The sequence below is a fragment of the Odocoileus virginianus genome, chromosome 6 (genome assembly GCF_023699985.2).
Source record: "Odocoileus virginianus isolate 20LAN1187 ecotype Illinois chromosome 6, Ovbor_1.2, whole genome shotgun sequence".
Taxonomy (NCBI): domain Eukaryota; kingdom Metazoa; phylum Chordata; class Mammalia; order Artiodactyla; family Cervidae; genus Odocoileus; species Odocoileus virginianus.
The window spans coordinates 10,537,225-10,554,230 of record NC_069679.1 but is presented as its reverse complement, the minus strand read 5'-3'; the positions used below and the strand labels follow the sequence as shown (position 1 = coordinate 10,554,230).

The following is a 17,006-nucleotide window of genomic DNA, read 5'->3' as shown; positions in this document are numbered from 1 at the left end:
AGAACAGGCAGTGGTGACTGGGTCCTTCCCCGGCTGGGTGAAGGGTGGCTTTGCCCTGTCTCTGAACCGAAGCTTCAAGCCCAGACCAGAACGAACTGCACCTACTTGTTGATCTTTGAACCAAAGCCAAATATGAATTTCTCTTATGAGCCACTTTTCAAAGCTATGTTCAAAACAAAGCAGAGAGGGGGAATGAAAGACCCTTAGCAAACCAGTGTGAATTGGAAGGGAATCTCTAATTCCCTGAACTGTTAAGCTAAAACAAACCTGGGACATCAAAAGCCTTTAAACCTGACATTAGTCAATATTTCTGTTGGTCTGGCTCCCTGGCTCAGCAGAAGCTAAACCCGGTGTGACTCTCTGAGCTCAGGGGAGAGCTAGGGTCTTTTATTGACTGAGCCCTTCCAGGGAAGCCCTGTCCTGTGTCCTGCAGTGAGGGAGGCTGCACTGCCCACCCCCAACCCCATCTCCCTGCCTAACGTGGGAGACACACCTACTCTGGTCCGTTTCCTCGGTACCGAGGATGGGAACACAGCCCTGGCCTGCAGCTAAGTCTGGGGATCCCAGCCTCTCTGATCCCTGCAGAGGGACCCCAGACAGTCTTGCAGCAACCCTGAACTGCACCCTGCTTCCCCCCACAGAGGGAAGGAAAAAGGTTGCTCCAAATCTGGGGGCAGACTCAGAGGACCAGGGGACTTCCACTGCCTTCACAGGCCTGCAGGGCGCCAGCCACGCCTAAGAGCACGTGTGAAAGAGGGAGGCAAGGGGGTGAGAAAAGCAGGTGGACGGGGAAGTACAGGACTAACTGTGTGATTTCTGACACCTTGCCCCCAGCCAGGCCAGCTAACTCTGGTGTCTACTGTTTCCTGACCCTTGAGTGTCACCAAAACGCACCCTTCTGGCTTGAAAGCTGCATCTGCTTGAGCCCTGCTCCTTGTAGTCATCCTTGTTCAAATGTGGTCTCTCTCCCTTTCCCCCACCCTTTCTCCCCCCTCGCCTTCTTCTTTTTTTATCTTTTTTCTGTTTCCCTTTTCCTTTCACGTGCACCTGTGTCCACCTGCCTGTCTCCTGAGAAGTCTCTGCTCAAAGGTGGAACGGACCCTTGACTTCTATGTTGATTAGGAAGTGCTGCTGAGGAATATTATTTAGCCATAAAAAGGAATGAAGCAGACATATGCTACATCATGGATGAACCTCAGAAACCTGATGCTAAGTGAAAGAAGCCAGGCACAAAAGGTCATATACTGTATAATTCCATCTAGATGAACTGTCCAAAAAAGGCAAGGCTGTAGAGACAGAAAGTGGTTGCCAGAGATTGGGCAGGGCGGATGGGGGAGGAAATGGGGAGGGACTGCTTAATCGGGGTTTCCTTTGGAGCTGATGAAAATGTTCTGGGATTGGAGAGAGGCGATGGTTGCACAACTCTGGGGATGCGCTTAACACACTGATTCGCACATTTACGTTAGCAGGAGAATCCAGTTGCTCTTTCAGGCCTTGCTTTGACCCCTTGGGTCCTGGAGGGTTTGCAGCCTCGGAGTTTGTGAAAGAGGTTACGGTGTGTGATGGTCAGAGCATAGGCCAGCCTACAGGCTTCTAAACCATGCCCTGCCATGTCTAGTTGTGTGAGCTTAAGCAAGTCTCTTAACCTCTCTGTTTCTCTCTTTCCTCCTCTGCAAAGATGGGAAGATAATAATTTTTAAAATAATTACTATAAAATAACCTCATAAGGTTATTGTAGAGTTATGTGCTTAAATGTAGTCAGCCCTCAATGCATGTTAGCTCTTATTATCACCTTATGAATGTGCAAAGTTTCTGGGTAGGAGATTCTGCCACTAGTCTGTCTGCCAGGGTCTCAGTGTAAAAAGAGAATCAGTTAGTATAGCTTTTAGGCCCTCTCCAGCCCTAACACTAGAATAACTGGAGCCAAATATCCCTGGCGTACAAGAGAAAAAGCAAAAGATGAAATAGCTAGAACATGCTGGGACAGACCACATCAAATGTTGCATTTAATCATCCCAATAACAGTGAGAGAATTTCCTCCCTTTCATGGCTAAGGATTAGTGTTTTTATCTCTTTCTTTAGTCACATTAGTATTTTTTGTTCAGTGGTTAGATAAATGTATCGGAGGATACATTTCCATTTTATTTTTATTTTGTAAAAAGGGCATTGCTCCTGGATCTGGGTTCCTGTGTCTCTGTAAGAAAGGATTCCTGAGGTGCTCAGAATGGTCCTCCAGTGGGATTAGGATACAGTAACACAGAGAGTAGAACTAAAACCCACTTCCTAACCCAAGACTAAGGCAAAACAAGTTCAATGATTTTTTTCCCTTGTTCCAAATCAATGGGAGTTAATATGGAGTCAGGCCCCTGGGGACCACCTAGGACAACCGTGAGCCCCTAGTGATCAGCTGGAGAAACGGGTTTGCCACAGAGCCCTCATTCATTTCTCAAAGCCATATTATCCAATATAAAAGAAGGCAGGACTTAGGAAGCAAAGACCTTTGTCATAGCAAGGTTGAGATGGAAGGAAAAGGAAACAAACAGATACATACTTTGCTTAGACTTCAGATCAGACACTGCACTGGGTGTTTCCACATGTAGGAAACAGTGCAGGAGAAAAGGCAGAGTGATAAACAGAAGATGAACCCAAACCTAGGCTGGATCATAAATCAGTAAAGGGCTCATGGAACAGGCATAACCCCGACGGGTTGACAGATGATTCTGTTTGACCGAGCGGGAGGTCACTGGTGGCCTTCAAGTTCTCTCCTGGGCCCTGAAACTGTCAACACGAGAGTGTCAGCAGCTGGATGGAGGCAGACACAGGAAGAGGTTGGGCACACAGCTGGAAGGGACAGTGACGACCCAGGTGTTTCAGAGCCATTCCGCACTCTCAGACGAGACAGGACTTGATCAAAGTCACACCACTGGCAGGTGGCAGAGCCAGCCCCAGGGCTATCTTTTCCACTGGCCCGTGCAGCCCAATTTAGGATTCATGCGATGCTGTAGGCCTTGCCAGCGGCCACTCTAGCAGGACAGAGCATAACAGGGATGAATGCAACACCTTCCATTTCAGGTTCAGAAAAATCAATCGCCTAAGTACAGGATGCGGGAGGTTGGCTTGCAGCCGTCTTATGTAAAAGACCTGGGCTGGGGTGAGGAGGGGGATGGGATGGCTTCTGTTGACCACAAGATCAATAGAAGCCTGTGGCATGATCCAGCTGCCCACAGAGAAGTCTGCCTCTTACATGGACAGCTTGGGCAGAGGCAATGCACCCAGAGCCTGGGGACTGATGACCTGACAGTCCTCTGTGCTTGTGGGCCGCTTTCTGAGATGTGTTTATTTCGAGGTGTCACAGATTAAAGGACATATCAGGGTTGGCAGACTACAGAGAGGAGAGGGGCTGAGCTGGTGAAGGGCCTGGGGAGCCTGTCAAAGACCTTACTGAAGAAGATGAAGACCCTTAGCTGGGGGAAAAAAGGGGTGGGGGAGAAAAGTAAAGGCCATGAGCCAGGCCTTCCATTTACAAGGAGGTTGTCATGGGGTAAAGATCGTCGGGGTGACCCCAGAGGACAGAACTGGGACTTCAACTAGCAGGGGGTGTGTTGTGGTTACCAGCTGTGTCCTTAGAATGTCAGGAAGTCAAAAGATGTCCCCTGAAAAAAGGGGCCAGAGTCAAATAAGAGTAGAAAATATATACATGTTATATCAACACCCCTCTTGGTGATTCAAAGGCATCTTAGCATTTAGACATATAGATATATGTTTGATATATTACATGGGACAAATCTAAAGGTATAAGAGGATTGGATTGTCCTTTGCCTGAGTCCCCAGGAGCAGAGTGGGGAACAGAGGACTTCCAGGCTCTTAATCAGGAACTGCGATCCTGAGACATGATGCACAGGGGCAAAAATGTCCAGACTAAAGTGTGTAGCTAGGATTGGAATTGCTGGCTCATGGGTAGTTGCATTTTTAGGGAATAAAAAAGTACAACTTCATCCATTTAAAAAATGAGTTGTTGATCTTTTTATTGATTGTAGGGGCTCTTTAAGTGTGGGAGAAATTATACTTTGTGATTTGGACATATAAGCATTTAAATTTTCAGAAGAATCCCACAGTAAATGCAACCTGTATCACTAAGTGCTTCCCTACCTAAATGACCATAAGCCCTTTTTCTTCCTTGACAATCTCAGAGGACTAGCTTGGGAAAGGCTGGTATAAGGCGGTGGGCATCTGGACCTGGTTATCAAGATGTGGACATCTGGGCAACTGTCAACAGTATGACAAGGCCCCTCGCCTCTGCCCAGGGGACCTTGACGCTCTCAGGAGCTGAGCCTTGTGAGAAGCCTTCTGTGCGGGCATCTCTTTTATAATTTAAGGCACTCATTCTTATTGTGCATCCATCAATGTCGGGCCTTGTGTGAGCCTGTCCCATCCATCTCTCCATTCCCAAAACCCTATAAGCAAGACTCAAGCAGAGAGCTTTCTCAAAGGGAGACAAACTGCTATCTGATTTCAAAGCAGTTACACAATGTGCCAGTGGACTTGTTTAGAACAGACATCCAAGACCCAATCCCCCAGGAAGTGAGACGCTGACCTTGTCCCTCTCTCCTCAGGTCAGTTCTTGTCTGTTTCTGTCCTCCAGCTCGTGGCCTGTGGGACCTGGTGGGCTGGTTGTTTTGACACCCACCTGCTTGCTGTCTCAGTTCTGGGGTGGCAGGTTTGTGCCTTTCCCCTTGGGTTCCTGGCACTTGGCAAACAATCAGTGACCAGGTCAGTGCTGGTGGTAATAGTGAACGTGTAGTGAGTATGTGCTTTCTGCCATAAGGGTTCCCATCTGTTAAGTGAAGAAGAACTAAAGAGCCTCTTGATGAAAGTGAAAGAGGAAAGTGAAAAAGTTGGCTTAAAACTCAACATTCAGAAAACTAAGATCATGGCATCCGGTCCCATCACTTCATGGCAAATAGATGGGGAAACAATGGAAACAGAGACAGACTATTTTCCTGGGCTCCAAAATCACTGCAGATGGTGACTGCAGCCATGAAATTAAAAGACACTTGCTCCTTGGAAGAAAAGCTATGATCAACCTAGACAGCATAGTAAAAAGCAGAGACATTATTTTGCCAACAAAGGTCCGTCTAGTCAAAGCTATGGTTTTTCCAGTAGTCATGTATGGATGTGAGAGTTGAACTATAAAGAAAGCTGAGCACTGAAGAACTGATGCTTTTGAACTGTGGTGTTGGAGAAGACTCTTGAGAGTCCCTTGGACTGCAAGGAGATGCAACCAGTCCATCCTAAAGGAAATCAGTCCTGAATATTCGTTGGAAGGACTGATGCTGAATCTGAAACTCCAATACTTTGACCACCTGATACGAAGAACTGACTTTTAAGGGTCATTTGAAAAGACCCTGATACTGGGAAAGATTGAAAGCAATAGGAAAGGGGACAACAAGGATGAGTTGATTGGATGGCATCACTGACTTGATGGACAGGAGTTTGAATAAATTCCGGGAGTTGATGAACAGGGAAGCCTGGTGTGCTGCAGTCCATGGGGTCACAGTCAGACATGACTGAGCAACTGAACAGAACTGATTGAGTACCCACCTTAGACCGGCTCTATGCTAAGGACTTTCCGAGGATCCCATTTCACTGTTCATAGTAACTCTTTGTAGGTGCTATTACCACCACCCCCATTTTGCAGATGAAGAAATTGAGGCCAAGGGAATTTTGATCATTTGTCTAAGGTCACATAGCCCCTGTGTGGTGGAGACCTAATTTGAACTCTGAAGCCAGGGCTCTTAGCTGCCTTGCACTTCACACCTGATGGATGAGCCAGGAGGTCCCAGCCTACCAGATGCCACATACAGAGGAACTGCCTCTCTGTGTCAATGCAGGAGCCCAGGAAGCTTTAACTCAACACTGCAGGGAAGCCTGTGGGACCAGGCGGCCCCGGGTTGGGGAGGACCCCGGTCTCATCTTCTACCTCTTCCCTGCTCCCCTGCTGCCAGTTGGGGTCACAGGCAGCCCAGGGCCTCCTCAAGTCCCAGCAAGGAAACAGCTCCGTCCTGGTTTGCAGCATTGGCAATTGCTCTGGGCAAGCTGCAAGCAAACAGCTGTGACTTCAGTCCCCACGGCTCCCCCGCCCCCATTACCTGTGTCAACACTTTTATTTTTAAAGCGGCAGAGCCAACGTGGGGACTGGGGGTGGCCGATGAGGAGGGGGGGGAGCCGGGGCCTTATCAGCACTGGGGTCCTTGCATATGTAACACCGTCATATAATTAACAGTGAAGATCATTTACATTGTCGCTTAGCTAATTTTCATAATGTTTTCTTTATTATCAGAGGAAGAAATTAACCCAAGAATTTATTTACATAGCAGCCTCAAACAGTAACAGCTTGCTAATTGCCTGTTAGGTGATTAATAAGCTTACAGCAGATGCTAATGCGTCGTGGGCTCCCCGTTTCAAAGGTGCTCTTGCTGCACGCTTGTGTTTTTGGCAGCTTAATTAGTGCAATAATTATGTACTTGTTGCTCCTTCTTTCGAGCAAATACTGTCAAATGCTTAAAAGATTAAAGTGAATTATATCCTGAGAACTCACAGTGCTTAAGGATGCCCGTTCTTGCTAACTTCTCTGCTGGTTCAAAAATAGAAGAGAATAAATGAGAGGGGTTCTAAACTGTTGGTGGGGAGACCTGTGGACCTGAGTCAGTTGCATTATGGTCCTGGCCTTGCCCCTAGAACCCTGCCTCAGTTTCCCATCTGTAAAAGGAAGGACACATCATTGGCTGGGGGAGGGGGAGGGGAAACTAGCATCTGATAGATGCAAGCAGTTAGATGCGTTGGGTAGCTCTTAGTTTGGTCCTGATTAGAACAAATCAATTGTAAAAAGGCTTCTTTGGGGGATTTCCCTGGCAGTCCACTGGTTAAGACTTCACGTTCCAGTGCAAGGTGTGCAGGTATGATCCCGGGTCAAGGGGCTAAGATAGGGACCAAAAATGCCAAAATGTTAAAAAACAAAACAAAACAGGAGCAATATTGTAATAAATTCAATAAAGACTTTAAAAAGGGTCCACATCCAAAACATCTTTTAAAAAAAAGCATCTTTGAGCTAATCGGAGAAGGTTGCAATAGATGACCTCCAGAGGTCAATGTTGACTTTCATAGGTGAAACAATGGCATAATGATTATGTGAAAGAAAAATAGTCTTGTCCGTTAGATAAGCATACTGAAGTGTTTAGTGCTGAAACACGATGTCCGTAATACGCTTTAAAATATTCCAGCCCCCTCCTGAATATAGTAGGTCTATAGATTAAATAAGATTACAAAATGTGGATCCACACTAAAACTGGATGGTGGGTACACTTGGGACCAACAGAATTGCTTTCTCTACTTTTGTACATGTTTGAAAATGTGCGTACTAGACAAGTTAAAACATATGGAGAGGGTGGGGGTGCTATTCAGACATGGGCTTTAGAATCCAACTAACTCCGTTCAAGTCCAGCTCAACCAGGTGCTAGGTGTGTGGCCTTGGACCAGAACCTATCCTTCCTGTGCCTCAGTTTCCTCATCTGTGATATGGGGATATACTTGTTGCTAGTATTTACCCAGACAATGCATGCCAGGTACCTGAGAAGCTTCTTTTTGTCGTTCTTCTTATGATGCTGCAGCCCCATCTGAGTCGCTCAGGACAAAGCCTAGCACCTCAGTCTCTCCAAGGCTGGAAATCACAATGCTGGGGCTTAGCCCTCTTTACCTCAGTTCTGCTTCTAGCCAGACTTCTGGGCGCCTCTGTCCTGGAGTGGTGGGATGCTGAACTTGCCCTGTGGCTAATTGTCTGAATTTCAGCTGGTGCTGATATTTTCATCCCCTCCCAGCCCCAGAAGCTGCACCTTACCTGTAGTACCTGCCCCTGCATCTCTGTCCTACATGTTGAGGCTCAGGTGCTTTAAGGCTCCAGCATCCCAGAGTCATTCCCGTTTTCCTGGTGGGGACCTGCCTACTGTTGATATGTCTTGGGCAGGCCATTGACCCCTTGTATGCCTTGGGTATGGGCTCAGTTTTCCCATTTGTAAAATGAGGTGTTGGAGACATTCTCTAAATGCCCAGCAATGACTGCAGAACATACGGAGTCTCTGCCGTCCTAGTGCCCTGAGTAGTCCGTGACCCAGAGCAGGATCTCAGTAAAGGTTTGGATATTGATAGGATGAATGAACAAATTGATGAGAGATGCCAGCCTCCCTCCCTGTCCCTGCACTGGACTATGGTGTACTCCGTAGCCCCCCACTCAACAATCCAGATCCACACCCCAAACGCCTCTTAAATACCACCTGAGGGGCGACTGCCCAGAGTCTGAGCCTCAGCAAGTTTGGTCCAACCTCGAAGGTGAATTTAATCACAGCATCACACTCACTGCCCTCTGCCCCCATCCAGTCCCCATGCCCACCCAGATCTGAGTGCACCCTCTAACAAAGTATCTGCAGCTCTCTGAGGCTAAAGAAGCAAGATTTTGCATGATGTGGGGGAAGAAGCCAGGGAGACCCAGGGAGCCTCAACACTGTTACCCAGTACGTGAGTTAAGTTCAGTCCCTTCTGCAGGAAGCCCCCGGTGGTTTCCTGGGGCTTACCAGGGCCCTGGTGTTTGTTTCCTACACTTGGACGAGGAAATGTGAGCAGCTTGGCTTGTTTTGTTTTTTCATCACCTGAATAATATGTAACTGGATTATAAATCGGTGTGAGCAGAAACCACCCTTTCTTTTTTCTGTGCTGACCCAGCCCCATCTCAGAGTCGAGCAGAGAGGTCTGCACACCCAAACGTTTCAGAGGAGCAAGGATTCCAGAGTCCAGACTCCTTAGACTCTCATTTAGAGAGGAAGAAAGGCCCAGGAAGGTCCAATGAGTTGGGCAAGGCCTGCACAAGTTCTGGCTCTGACCACCCCTGGATCATCTTTCCTTACCCTCTGGCCTGCTGCCTGTGTGACTGTGAACTGGGTGTAGTGAGGGTGGCGCTGATCACAGGAGCTGAGGCAGGGAGGCCTTGGCCCGTGTGGCCTCCATCCCAAGGGGCTTCAGGGGCTTAAGCAGAGCCAGATTGAGCCAGACAATGAGGGGTTTCTGGACAAGAGACTTGCAACACTAAAATTGAAAAAGCCTCATGAAAATCAGAATGGGCTGACCACTCTACAATGCTGGCTTTCGAGGATGCCTCGGGACCCTTGTCTGGGGTGCTCTCCTGCCTACCTAGCTGTTGGCTGAGTAAGTCCCGGGCATGGGGCAACTGGCTATGTTGGGCCAAGCAGTTTCTTCCTCTCTAGAATTTGATGCTTGAGTGGAGGGAAAACAACACTGACGGTGAGTTCTTTTAAAGGCAGAGCCCAGAACAAGGAGTCCACCAGCCCTGACTGCTGTGGTCTTCAGGGCAGCCCTGGGTATGGTCTTCCTGAGGCCAGGAGCTCAGGTGTCCTTTGATTCTTTGATTCCAGAGTTTCCCAGCAAATCCAGTTTCTGCCTTTCTCACCTCCTTGGCTTGATCGCATTCCCCTCCCCTGATACACCCTGGTATTCTATCAGTATCTCTCATTTTGGGCACTTCCCAGAGTGCCCCGTTTTCATTCATTCGTCTGACTTTTTCGTGATTGCTAGTCTGTAGGTGCAGAAGACAGAGACCTGGTCTGTGTTTTGTTACCACCCATGGCTGGAACATAACACAGTGCTTGCCACATAGGAATCAAAACAGCTGTTTTGTGTTTTTTTCTCAAGCACTTACCATGTGCCAATAGAATAGGGGAAGGAGACTAAATACATGCCTGAATTGGTCAGAGTTCTGTGCAGGCACCCAAGTGGACCTTGAGTAATGAATGCCTTTCTTCAAAGGAACAGCTCAGGGCCTCCCTCTCTGTGTTCATTCATTTACTTTTATTTCACATAGTGAGTATAAATGCCAATGATGAGGGAATGTGAAATACAGCCCTTGACCTACAGCAGTAGTCCTCAAACTTTAGAGCATCAGAGGTGCCTGGAGCCCTTGTTAGAGCCCAGATTCCTGGGCCCTGACCTATTGTTTCTGATTCATCAGGATGGGGCGGACCCAGAACAAGTGCTTCCTAGTGAGTTGCCAGGTGATGCTCATGCCTCGTAGGGACTGGGGATCACTCAGGACCACTGCCCTTTTGGAACTAAAAACCCCTCTGGAGATAGAGTTCTCAAGGAGTTGACATTTACATGCATGACAGAGAACAGAAGTATGTTAGGTTTTGGTCTTCTTGGTATCTATTCCCCATTTTGATAACAACACCCGGATTTCCTTTTGAACATCTTTACCTTCTGGATCCAACCATCCCTAAAGCCAGTCACCTTTAGGCCTGTCAAAAAGGCCCCAAAGTTACATAAGTCAATAAATCCCCGTTTGAGCATAGCCCATATTTTGGGGTGAGGGTTTTGACATATAATAGAAAGTTTCCCATTCGATACAAAGTGTGCTAGGAGTTTTGAAGTGTGTCATCCTTTTCTGGGTCAGGAAGCTTTACGGAAAGAAAAGTGGGAGGAATCAGCCTTCTAGGTATATAGTTGGGACACTGGACGATATGGCAGAAATGTGTGATGGGGAAGCGTAAGGTACAGAGGTCATGGCAGAGACCAGTAGGCTGGCCCTCAGGACCCAGTGAGAAGCCTCTAGAAGAGTTGAGCCCAGGAAGACGGGGGGTATGTCGCCACCCGGATGGGTAAGCGCCTTGCCTTCTGCAATCCCCTTTCCTAGAAGAGGTCACCCTCGATGCCAAAGGTTCCCAGAGCCTGCTACTTCCTTGGATTCAGACTTCCTGCCCAGACGGGGCAGCTGGGATGAGGTCATGGCTGGGGAGAGTCTTTTATCCTCTTGCTAAGCTTCTTCTTTCAGTAGCAATTGCTGTCTTGCTTAATCTCAAAATTATCTGATTGTCACAGTCGAGTTTTTCACATTAGGCAGGGAGCCAACAAGTTACTTAACCTATAATTGCCCTTTAATGAAGCCCATCTTCAAAACTGAATTGTCAAAGAGAAACTTGTAAACACACAGCGAGGTCCAAGACCGAGCTGGCCCTAGACGTCGCAGCCCGGCCCTTGACTCCTCTCTGGCGTCAGCCACATTTGTCTGAGTTCTAGGGGCTTTATCGCCTGCTGCCACCCAGAGCAGAGAGGAATCTGGTGCTTGCAACAGTTGGCAGAGCAGGTCAAGGTTTTTAAAAGCAAGCTTAGGGGGCTTGGTTTGAGTGCACGCATTCACCTTGGCCGAGGGCCCCCTTCTCCCCAAAGTTAAGAGAGGTAAATTTTATGGCTGATTTCTTGACTTGAACTTCACAAAACCTATGCAACATCTGTCTGGGGTGGAACCACACAATGGTAGACGTGCAGCTGGTGGAAGGTCCTTGTGATAGAAAGAGTCGGTGAGGGAGGCTGACATCAGAGAGAAGTGCTTTTCATAGCAGCTGTCTGGGTTGGACCTGCACCGTGTATATAGTCAGGTGTCCACCCTCTGGCAGCTTCCAGTGCATCTTAGAACATCAGAAGTGAAGTGCCATTGTCAAGCTTACTCAGTCACTTTATTTTACTTTCATTTTCATCCAGGGCAAACCTAGACAGGGAGAGAAATATTTACAGAACACCTACTATGTGTCTGGTATCATGTTAGGCACTTTACATCTCATTTAATTTTCAGAACAACACGAGAAGCTAGGTCATATCATCCTTATTTTGTAGATGAAGAAGGTGAGACCCAGATAGTTTAGGTAACTTGACTGATATCACACAGTGTGTGCATATGGGAGGTAGGTTCTGAACTCAGGTTTATTTAATGCCAAGGCCAGTTAAGAGTCGTTCAACACCTTGATGGCTCCCTACTCATAATGCTTATAATACTAACCTAAAGCCAATGAGGGGTGCAGATAAGAAGGGCTGTGGATTCATGAATAAACTACAGTGCTGCCTGGGATTTGCTTAAGAACAGTACATTTCTTTGAGGGAGATAGATAGGAATATAGGTGAAAAGATTGGCTGTGAGATGATAGGTATTAGAACAGGGTCCATAGGGGTTCATTATACAATTTTGTCTGAATTTGAAATTTGCTATTACAAAAAAGTTTTAAAGTCACAGCACTTTCTCCAGAAGTCAGTGCCCCTTCCCGGAACCCAAAGCCCATACCTATGTCTGTTACTGCCCTGCACCTACCATGTCACACTAGAGTCACCCTTGAAATTTTCTGTGTTCTTCCAAGTCTGTGACTCCATGAGGATAAGAGCAGTGTTTATCTGGCTCACCTAAGAAATGTTTTTAGAATGAATATATGAAAATGAATTGAGAGATTGGGACTGACGTGTGTATACACTATTAGGTGTGAAGTCAATAACTAGTGAGAACCTACTGTGTAGCACAGGGAACTCTACTTAATGCTACGTGGTGACCCTAATGGGAAGGAAATCCAAAGAAGGGGATATGTGTATGCATAGGGTTGATTCACTTTGCTATACAGCAGAAATTAATACAACATTGCAAAACAACTATACTCCAATAAAAATTTCATTAAAAAATGAATCTGGTACACAGTAGGCGTACAGCAAACATTGGTCAGTTGAATGAAAAATCCAAAAAACTCGGCCCTGAGGCTGGCTGAGTTGTGATGAGCCAAAAGTTCACAGAGAGGGCATGCTAGGTGGGGACAGGCTTGAGCAAAGGCACAGGCAGCCGGCAAGCCAAGTTCAGAGGTGAGGGAAGGAGGAAGTCCAGCCACAGCCAAAATAATAGTCGTCCATGAGGATACATTGCCCATGCAAGCTGGCGTGTCCACTTCTTATTAACTTATATTCCACAGATGTAGCACTGACCGTGTATTTTTTATCTTAGCACCACAGCAGGGTCAGTCCCCGCTGCGGCTGTGAAAAGTGAGGCTCTCAATTCCAGTCTCAGCTCATTAATTGAAGAAAGTTGGCCAGCATGTGCCGGGCGGAAGGCAGCTCCAAACGGATGTCGACACATTTTTGAGGACTCAAAGCAAACAAAGGAAATCAATTAAGGGGACAGCCTGGGGTTCCAGCTGGGAATCTGAATCCTACTGCCTTTCCTAAGAGTCCCCAGCTAAAGAAAGAAAGATGGTACTGATGAACCCATTTGCAGGGCAGCAGTGGAGACACAGACATAGAGAAAAGATTTGTGGACACAGTTGGGGAAGGAGAGGGTGGGATGAATGGAGAGAGCAGCACTGAAACATCTACATGACCATACGTAAAATAGATAGCCAGTGGGGACTGGCTGGATGATGCAGAGAGCTCAAGTTCGGTGCTCTGTGACAACCTCAAGGGGTAGGATGTGCTGGGAGGTGACAGGGAATGGGCGTATATGTACCTATGTCTCATTCATGTTGGTATATGGCAGAAACAAACACAATATTGTAAAGCAATTATCCTCCAATTAAAAATAAATTTTAAAAAAGCAAAAAGAAAGCATTCATCCACAGGCCACCCTAAAAGTAAGTGCCATGTGGAAACGGAGACCCGAAAAGGCCAGGACAGGAGGCTGGATGGTTTGGTATAGGGTTGTCTGGCAGGGGCAGAGTTTGCATCCTGAGGCTTCACAGGCTACGTGGTGTTTGGTCTCCCGCCAGCCTTCCTGATGAAAACCACACTCCATAACTGGCTTAGGTTGAAGCCTGCCAGACTTAGGATACCTTCAAAGGCCTTGCTTGCACAGATGGACTTATTCCACCAAATGCCGGCTGCATGCATGATGATGACAGCAGCAGTGGAAATGTATGCAGTTCATGTGGTTTACCAGGAGGCTTTTGCATCCCTGAGCTCATCTCACCCTCCCCGCAACTCCAGCACAGAGAGTGGAGTGGAGAGCAGGGTCAGAAACTGAACTCCGAGGAGAGGTGTGAAGTTCCCAACATGGCACGGCGGGGAGGTAGTGAAGCCAAGAAGCTTCCCTCTGATTTGCCCCTAGGGTCCTTGCCGTGGGCTCTATACTGGGGCTAGGTGAGGGCCCAGGCTCAGCCCTCCCCCCAGAGCTCATGGTCTGCCTGGCACTTGCCATCATGGATGGTCAAATGAGGCCAGGAGGATCCCTGTGTGGTCCTGTTGCCCGCTAGAAATAGTGATGGCTCCCATTGTCTCCTGGGAATTTCAAAGATTTCTGCCTTCTGGGCCTGTCCCTACCTATAATTCTTCAAGTTATTCTGTGTCTCTGGAATATTAATTGGCCTGGGAGCACTGAAGCAAGGAAGGCAAAATGAACATAAATGTGTCTGGGATAGTAATTCTTTGTGTCATAGCACTCTGAATTTCTCAAAGGGCCTTCGCATTTGTTGTCTAATATGCAGCAAGCAGCAACCCTGTGAGCTGTCTAGGATGATCATGATCATTTTCTTCCCTAAAGAGGAGCGATGGAGGGTGCAGAGAAGTTCTATTTTGGCCGACGTCTCATTGTCTGCCCTTTTCACTTTCTGAAGTTTGAAAATATTAAGCCCATCTTTACCTTTAGTTTTGCCTCCCTGATAGCTCAGTTGGTAAAGAATCTGCCTGCAATGCTGGAGACCCCAGTTCGATTCCTGGGTCGGGAAGATCCTCTGGAGAAGGGATAGGCTACCCACTCCAGTGTTCTTGGGCTTCCCTTGTGGTTCAGTTGGTAAAGAATCCACCTGCAACGTGGGAGACCTGGGTTCAATCCCTAGGTTGGGAAGATCCCCTGGACAAGGGAAAGGCTACCCACTCCAGTATTCTGGCCTGGAGAATTCCAAGGACTGTATAGTCCATCGGGTCTCAAAGACTGAGTGACTTCCACATCTTTAGTTTTAAAATGGGAATCTTGGAGTGGGTGATTGGGAGGAATTCCTCTCCCAATTTTTGAGAAATTGATTTTATTTTAAAGTAGAAGTTATTGCAAAAGTTTAAACACCTTATTTAACATTTTTTTTTTGTTTTGCTCCTTTTGTTTTTCAGTCTCATTTCTGAAAACGTGAGCTTGGGGAACTTTTTTCCCCTCCTTTGAAGGTTGGTGCAAACGTAATTGAGGTTTTGCATTGTTAAACTTTGCTGTTTGATATTGGAATATATTCTTAAAGAAATATGGCTATGCTATACATAATTTTAGTGTCCATTTCTCAATTTATATATTTTTTCCTAATGACATTATTTGCTGTTTATTTTATGTTTATTTTAGACTATAGATGAAAAGCGAATTCAAGCAATTTTCTTGCTCAAATTCAAAATGGGTCATAAAGCCACAGAGACAACTCACAACATCAACAACGCATTTGGCCCAGGAACTAATAATGAACGTACAGTACAGCAGTGGTTCAAGAAGTTTTGCAACAGAGATGGGAGCCTTGAAGATGAGGAGCATAGTGGCTAGCCGTTGCAAATTGATAACGACCGACTGAGAGCCATCCTCAGTCACTGAAGCTGATCCTCTTATAACTACAGTAGAAATTGTCACAGAACTCAACATCAACCATTCTATGGTCATTCAGCATTCGAAGCAAATTGGAAAAGTGAAAAAGTTTGATAAGTAGGTGCCTCATGAGCTGACCAAAAATCAAAAAAATTGTTTTGAAGTGTCGTCTTACTCTATGCAACAAAAATGAACCATTTCTTTATCAGATTGTGACCTGTGATGAAAAGTGGATTTTATGATAACTGGTGATGACTAGTTCAGTGGCTGAACTGAGAAGCTCCAAAGCACTTCCTAAAGCCAAACTTGTACCAAAAAAGGTTCATGGTCACTGTCAGTCTGATCCATTACAGCTTTCTGAATTCCAGTGAAATCATTACGTCTGAGAAGTATACTCAGCAAATCAATGAGATGCACCAAAAACTGCGATGTCTGCGGCTGGCATTTGTCAACAAAAAGGGCCCAATTCTTCTCCATGACAAAGCCCAACTGCACATCGCACAACCAACGCTTCAAAAGTTGAACGAATTGGGCTACAAAGTTTTGCCTCATCTGCCATATTCACTTGGCCTCTCACCAACCAACTACCACTTCTTCAAACATCTCGACAACTTCCTCAACCAGCAAAAGGCAGAAAATGCTTTCCAAGAGTTCGTCAAATCCTAAAGCGTGGATTCTTATGCTACAGGAATTAACAAACTTATTTCACATTGGCAGCAATATGTTGATTGTAATGGTTCCTATTTTCATTAATAAAGATGTGTTAGAGCTTAGTCATAATGATTTGAAATTCACAGTCCAAAACCACAATTTGGAAAATGCAATTACTTTTTTTTAACCAACCTTAATAAATATTAGATCTCCTGATTTTGCAGAGGTGGGGTGTGGGGTGGGAGTGGCATGGAGCCCAGGGGGTTTTGAGAATGCTCCTCTGTCTTCCTTAGTGTCTTCTCAGAAGTCCGGAAGGTGGCCCTTACAAGGGACATGATGCTCTCCAAGTTCACAATTACTATTCACATCTATCTTTCGTCTTATAGCCAGTTGTTAATCTGCCTGTTTTCCCCACCGGACTGTGAGTTCCCTAAGTAGATAAGAAGGGGAAGGATCTTACTTAGGGCTTAAGGGGGAAAAAAAAATTCTGGAAAAAGTGCAATCGAGGGGAGGGTGAGCGTAGTTCACCAGAGCTGGGGCCTGTTCAGATTTCACAGCAGCAAGCCAGGGAGAAGGGAAGAAGCCTTGAACAAAAACAGGGACCAGGAGGAGATAGACTCCTGGGTTTTACAGCATGTGGGATCTGTGTGAGTCTCTATAAGGCATGAGGACAGAGTCCAGGACTAGCTCTTATATTCTGAGAAGATGAACACTCAGGAAGATGGGTGGTAGGGCCTTTTTAAAAAAAAAAAAAAGTATTTTTATTTGGCTGTGTGAAGTCTTAGTTGTGGCACATGGGATCTAGTTACCTGGCCAGGGATCAAACCTAGGCCCCCTGTATCGGGAATGAGGAGTCCCAGTGGTAGGACTGTGATCAGAGCTAGGGAACACAAGAGAACATGGATCATGGATGGAGGGCACCGTAATGGTTCTAGACATATTG

At 46.5% G+C, this 17,006-nt stretch overlaps 1 long non-coding RNA gene across 2 annotated transcripts in view; it reads left to right on the top strand.

Moving 5' to 3' along the window:
- Positions 1-16,185, top strand: part of LOC139035563 (uncharacterized) — a 115,877-nt gene extending 99,692 nt beyond the window's left edge. The window contains exons 3-4 of one of the 2 annotated variants that reach the window (XR_011488164.1): positions 14,962-15,012; positions 15,182-16,185. This is a non-coding gene — a long non-coding RNA (uncharacterized lncRNA). The remainder of the gene's footprint in view (positions 1-14,961; positions 15,013-15,181) is intronic. The other variant, XR_011488162.1, reaches the window with a different exon arrangement.
- Positions 16,186-17,006: the final 821 nt, after the last annotated feature.